Raw genomic sequence first — 7,083 nt, 5'->3', positions numbered from 1 at the left:
ACCCCCCTGAGGAACCCTAGTTGTTTTCCCCCTTTCCCCGCATTGTTGCTCTCTTCCCCACCTGCGCCCGAGCTTCACCATTACCACGCCGTCATCATTGTCGCTGCCAGAGTCGTCCCCAAGCCACGAGGAGTTGTCCACGAGGCGTGCCATCGTCGCCTTCCTCGCCGGATCGAGGCGGTGAGGCCTCATCGACATCGCCCACGTCGTTCCCCTCCGTCGGTGAACCGCCACTGCTCGTCTTCGATTCATGCTTCCTCGGCCCCTTCGGACCTCCCAGATCCGTCCCGAGCACACCCCGAGCATCGCTGTGAGGCCTCCGCTCGATTCCCCTTCTTTGTTTTGTTTATCCGTCACTGTAGATGGCCATAACACCATCGTAGCCGAGGCTCTGCTCGCGCGCGCTTTTGGCCACGCTCATCGCGCCTTGGGCCGACCCGGCTGCGTCCGCGCGCGCCCTGGGCGCGCGCCTCGCTGCCCCGCTTCCTGCCACGCCCGCCACTGTTCCCTGTGCGTGCGTAACCCCCTCCCCTCGCATCCCGCCCGCTAACTGCTGCTTCGTCGCTGCTGACGCCTAGCGCTGCTACCCACTACGCCTGCCGCTGCTTCCACCCCCCCACGACTACACGCACTACCGCCGCAGCCGCCCGCGCGTGCGTTCGCCTCGCCGTTGCTGCTCCATCGCCGCGGCCACGCCTCCCTGTAGCTGTTGCTGCCGCTCTACGACTCCTCCCGCGCGTTGTGCCCCGCCTCCCCTGACCTCGCCTGCATCCACTGGCCGCCGCCGCTGGCTGCCTCGCTGCGGCACCGGCTCGCTGAGCTCGGCCCAGCACCCGCGACCCCCGCCGTCTCGTGCCCCCCCCCCCCCCCGCGTCTACACCGCCTGCCGCGGGCGCTCCCCTCCCGCGGCCCCGCTCTCCCCTATGGGCCGCCACCCAGTGGCTCCGCCGGCCACACTTCGGCCGCCCTTGCCCCCCCCCCCCTAGGTGCGGACCGCCTGGTTGCGCCCGCACCGGCGCAATCGTAAGCCATCCGCTCTAGTGGCCGTGTGTGCCACTGCCAGCGGGGCCACACCCCCTATTTAAAAAAAGGATTTTTTTAATATATAAAAATAATTAGTTGATTAAATATTTAAATAGGTAATTAATTAACTTAATTAACCTTGCTTCATTAGCCTAATGAACTAGATTGGTTAATTAATTCTGTTAATTAGTTAAGTCGATGATAGATGGGGCCCACTGCCCCTTTAACCAGTCAACCCAGTCAGAGTTGACTGTTGACCCTGCTGACATCAGCATGACGTTGTACTGACACAATAAGTCCATTTTCGAATTAATAATATTTTCAGAATATTATTAAACAACTCGGATGAAAAAGTTTTCTATATGAAAGTTGCTCAGAACGACGAGACGAATCCGGATACACAGCCCGTTCGTCCGCCACACATACCTATCATAGCAAACACGCAACTTTCCCCCTCCGATTCATCTGTCCGAAAATGCGAAACACCGGGGATATTTTCCCGGATGTTTCCCCCCTTCACCGGTATCACCTCATACTGCGTTAGGGCACCCCTAGCACCGCTACTTGTCATGTCATGCATCGCTATGCATCTGTTTGCATTATATTCATAATTTCTTCCCCCTCTTCTCTCCGATATACTACGAGACTAACGCTGCTACTGGTGCCCCGGTCGACTACGTTGTTGACGACCCCTACTTGCCAGAGCAACCAAGAAAGCCCCCCTTGATCACCAGATATCGCCTACTCTCTTTCTACTGCTTGCATTAGAGTAGTGTAGCACGTTACTGCTTTCCATTATCCTATCTTGATGCATAGCCTGTCCTTACTACTACTATTGTTACCTTTACCTGCAATCCTAAATGCTTAGTATAGGATGCTAGTGTTCCATCAGTGGCCCTACAATGTTGTCTGTCTGCCATACAATACTATTGGGCTGTGATCACTCGGGAGGTGATCATGGGCATATGATATATACTTATAGTGTTATATTACTTATGATATTGTTCGGAGATGGGGGCTGAAGGGGCAGGTGGCTCCATCCCGGTAGAGGTGGGCCTGGGTTCCCGACGGCCCCCGATTGTTGCTTTGTGGCGGAGCGACAGGGCAGGTTGAGGCCACCTAGGAGAGAGGTGGGCCTGGCCCTGGTCGGCGTTCGCGGATACTTAACACGCTTAACGAGATCTTGGTATTTGATCTGAGTCTAGCTACTGGCCTATATGCACTAACCATCTACGCGGGGACAGTTATGGTCACTGGACGTCGTGCTATCAGCCAAAGCCTTTGTGACGTCAGCGACTGAGCGGCGCGTGCCGGATTGGACCGTAAGCCTGCTCTTGTATTAAGGGGCTAGTTCTGCTTCTGGCCGCGTACGCAACGTGCAGGTGTGCAATGGGCCCAGACCCCTGCGCGCATAGGATTTAGACCGGCGTGATGACCTCTCTGTTGTGCCTAGGTAGGGTTGCGACATGTTGATATTCCGAGGCCGGGCATGACCCAGAAAAGTGTGTCCGGACAAAGGGGATCGAGCGTGTTGGGAAATGTGGTGCACCCCTGTAGGGAAGTTAAACTATTCGAATAGCCATGATCTTCGGCAACAGGACGACTTGGAGTTGTACCTTGACCTTAAGAAAAATGCAATTGGATTTCTTTTTATATCCCTATGATAGGAAATGAAAGAAAAGGTCGAGCTTGTACCTTGACCTTATGACAACTAGAACCGGATACTTAATAAAAACACCCTTCCAAGTGCCAGATACAACCGGTGATCACTCTCTCACAGGGCGATGAGGGGAGGATCATTGGTTAGGATTATGTTATGCGATGCTGCTTGGAGAACTTACCATCTACTCTCTTCTACATGCTGCAAGATGGAGGTGGCCAGAGGCCTAGTCTTTGATAGGACTAGCTATCCACCTCTTATTCCGGCATTTTGCAGTTCAGTCCACATATGATGCCCTTATTCCATTTGATACCAATGCATACATATGTAGTGTAGCTCCTTGCTTGCGAGTACTTTGGATGAGTACTCACGGTTGCTTTGCTCCCTCGTTTCCCCCTTTCCATACCCGATTGCTGTGACCAGACGATGGAGCCCAGGAGCCAGACGCCATTGTCGATGATGACTACTACTACTCGGGAGGTGCCTACTACTACGTGCAGCCCGCTGACGACGACCATGAGTAGTTTAGGAGGATCCCGGGCAGGAGGCATGCGCCTCTTTCGATCTGTATCCCAGTTTGTGCTAGCCTTCTTAAGGCAAACTTGTTTAACTTATGTCTGTACTCAGATATTGTTTCTTTCGCTGACTCGTCTATGATCGAGCTCTTGTATTCGAGCCCTCGAGGCCCCTGGCTTGTAATATGATGCTTGTATGACTTATTTTATTTGTAGAGTTGTGTTGTGGTATCTTCCCGTGAGTCCCTGATCTTGATCGTACATGTTTGTGTGTATGATTAGTGTACGATCGAATCGGGGGCGTCACAAGAGTAACCAATGCGTGATACTCATACACTGAATCAGCTAGACGCTCCCGATACACACGATAGACTGGATCGTCTCCGAGGGGGTACAGCTGATGCCACACGTTGCGAAGAAGGTGCGGTGACGTGTACGGCATCAGCTGCAGCTGGCACGGATACGGCACCAGAGCCATCTACACTCACAACCATTAGGAGGTTAGCATAAAAATATAAATCAAGTGCATGCAATGCAACAACCAGCTACAATTGCTACCGACACTCAACTTAAGCTCGTATCTAATGTCCAGTTAACACGTCATAGTCTAGTGTGTCCTACAGTCAGCGCGGCTCTAATACCAAGCGTTGTGGCACCCCGGCTCAGAGCGACCGGTTTACCCTGCATTGCCAGCCCAGAGACCATGTCTTCTGGCAACACACAACATCTTGATACAGAAAGACAACCGCTTTATTGATGCTAGCGGCTCAGAGTTTATATTACAACAAATGTCGAGGCCCAGCAACACGCACGGTGTGGCTGAACAATATGTACATTATTTAGTGAACATAAAGGGGCCTCGATCATAACAACTACGCGTCAGCGGAACAACGTCGTAGCGGAAACTCCATATCACAGGGACACCGACGTGAACACGATCTAGACTCGAGCAGCACTCCTTTCCAACGCGACTTTCCTGAAATCTGGCATGACACGCCAGGTCAATACATTGAATGTACTTGCAAGCTCACAACAGGCATAATCATAATGACAAACAATATCATGATATTTAACCAATTAATAATGCAATAATGTTACAACATGCCGGTCTAGCACTTGTGTCAACCAACTCCTACAACATATTTGAGTCACCAAATGAAGGAATTGGAAGATGCTTCATGGCTAAAGGCCCAAAGGTATCACACCCGAGTATGTTGATTTCAATAGTGATGAAGATGCTTTGCTAGGTGATGATGATTTACTTATTGATAATTCTAGTGATGAAAACTATGATGAACTTGCTATTGATCATGCTAATCAAGATAAAACGAATGACGATGATAACAAGGAGATTGAGCGTATAACTAAAGAACTAAACACTCTTAACTTAGCTCATGAAACTACCTTGGAAAATCATCGAGAGCTTTTAAAGACTCATGAAAAGTTACGCTTTGAAAAGTCCAACCTTGAGCAAGAGCATGGGTTCTTAAAAGCGATCAATGATGATCTTCACAAGAAAAGTTCTTCTTACATTGCCAAGCGTTTACTCTTGTCTACTTACATGCCACAAGTTAAATCTAGCAACAAAAGTAAGAAAGATTGTTCTTCTAGTAGTAACAATAATCATTCTAAATCCAGTGTTGTTGCTTCTAGTAGTTCTCTTGATTCCACTAATGATTCTCTTAGCCAAGTTACACTTGAGCAAGAAAATAGCTTATTGAAAGGAATTATAGAGAAAGGTGTTTATAAGAGCCTTGCCGGAAGTAAGCAATTTGAGGAAATTGTACGCAAGCAAGGAAGACACCGAAAGAATCAAGGAATTGGTTTTGAACGAAGGTTCAATGCCAATGGAGTTGAGTGGGAAGAAGATCAATACCCCAATACGAAGTTTGTTCCTCAACAAGAGAAGTATGATCCTACTTCTCTCCAAGGAACACAAGCTCAAGATGATCTTCCACCACAAGACCACAAGCAAAAAGGAAAGGACAAGCTTCAAGAGGAGATTGATACGTTTGAAGAAGCTCCCAAGGCCTTGGTCAAGTGGGTTCCCAAGACTACATCAAGTTCCACTTCATCAAGTATGACTACAACTCCAAGGATTTCCATCAAGATGGTGTGGATCCCAAAGAAAAAGAACTAGAGTTCTTGAGGGTGACTCCGCCAACATACTTCACTCATATCTTTTGGCAAGAACATGTGCAAACAACATCCATATCTTGCACTAGTTCAAGGAGTCGCAAACCCTCTTGTTAGTAAGACAATGGACAAGGTAACCTAATGCTTTCATGGACATCATCTTATGTGAACATCACTCTATGTCTATGGATATCCTTGTTTGTTCCTTGTGGGACTAACCCGTGTAGGTATTGAAAGTGTAACTCACTCCAATGGATTGATCCAAATGATCTACATCAACATTGACCATCTACATCTTCAACACCTACATGAAGTCATCATCGACAAAACTCAAGGTTAGTTCATCCCTCTTAGGAGGGATATCACATCTAGGGGGAGCTTTACTCTAATCAATTGAGCTAAAGCAACTCTAATGGTGTGAACACAACAATGCTTTATGTAAAAGTGGTAACCCCATTTGTGCTTAAACGATGAGTATGACCTACGATCAAATGTTCTCATTTGACTCCTCAGTCAATATACTCATATATAGATGACCTAGTCATCGCCAATTGTGTGGCACCCCCGCTTTGAGCGACCGGTGTACCCTGCATTGCCAGCCCAGAGACCATGTCTTCTGGCAACACACAATATCTTGGTACAGAAAGACAACCGCTTTATTGATGCTAGCGGCTCAGAGTTTATATTACAACAGATGTCGAGGCCGAGCAGCACGCACGGTGCGGCTAAACAATATGTACATTATTTAGTGAACATAAAGGGGCCTCGATCATAACAACTACGCGGCAGCGGAACAACGTCGTAGCGGAAACTCCATATCACAGGGACACTGATGTGGACACGATCTAGACTCGAGCAGTGCTCCTTTCCAACGCGACTTTCCTGAAATCTGGCATGACACGCCAGGTCAGTACATTGAATGTACTTGCAAGATCACAACAGGCATAATCATAATGACAAACAATATCATGATATTTAACCAATTAATAATGCAATAATGTTCCAACATGATGTGCTCATGCTCCTGGGATAAACATCCCTTGGTACCGACTTACCAATCGTGATCGTTCTCGGATCACAAACAAACCACAATCACGGTCTTAACCAGAGTAGTTTGTGATCCTTACGGCGATCACCACCAAAGTAACTCGTGATCCTTACGGCGATCACCACCAAAGTAACTCGTGATCCTTACGGCGATCACCACCAAAGTAACTCGTGTTCCTTACGTCGATCACCACCAAACCACCATCATGGTATCGAACATCTCGATGGCATTTCAGCCATCAACATCAGTGCAATGATCATAACTTCGTGTGCATGTTTATTAAATGTTGACTCATGGTGGGACCTACTACGAGTTGTCCGTAACCGTGGACTCGGCTATCGATAGATTATACACTCTGGAGAGGTAGCACACTGTACCCACACCTCGGAACCCATGGCCTCGCACTCCCATTCGGGTGGACCAATGGCATTCCGACGAAACCCTTCCATTGCCATGACACTCTCCCGGCCACTCCGACCCAATTCCCAACGGGCTAGTCCTGGGTGGCCCCGTGTCTACCAAAGACACACCGACCACCGTCGTGGCCAAAACTGAAACCCAAGATCCCAGACCACAATGATGCTCATCCAGTGGCTGAAGACATGTGTAGCGCCCCATATGTAACCTGCCATATTTGTATTCCAACTCTTGCCATTTCCGGCACTAAGTTATGATATTTCCTCGTTGTTGGGTTTCGTATT

Source organism: Triticum urartu, chromosome 6A (assembly GCF_056163025.1).
Source record: "Triticum urartu cultivar PI428250 chromosome 6A, HENAU_Tu73, whole genome shotgun sequence".
NCBI classification, from domain to species: domain Eukaryota; kingdom Viridiplantae; phylum Streptophyta; class Magnoliopsida; order Poales; family Poaceae; genus Triticum; species Triticum urartu.
This window is presented reverse-complemented; position numbering follows the sequence as displayed.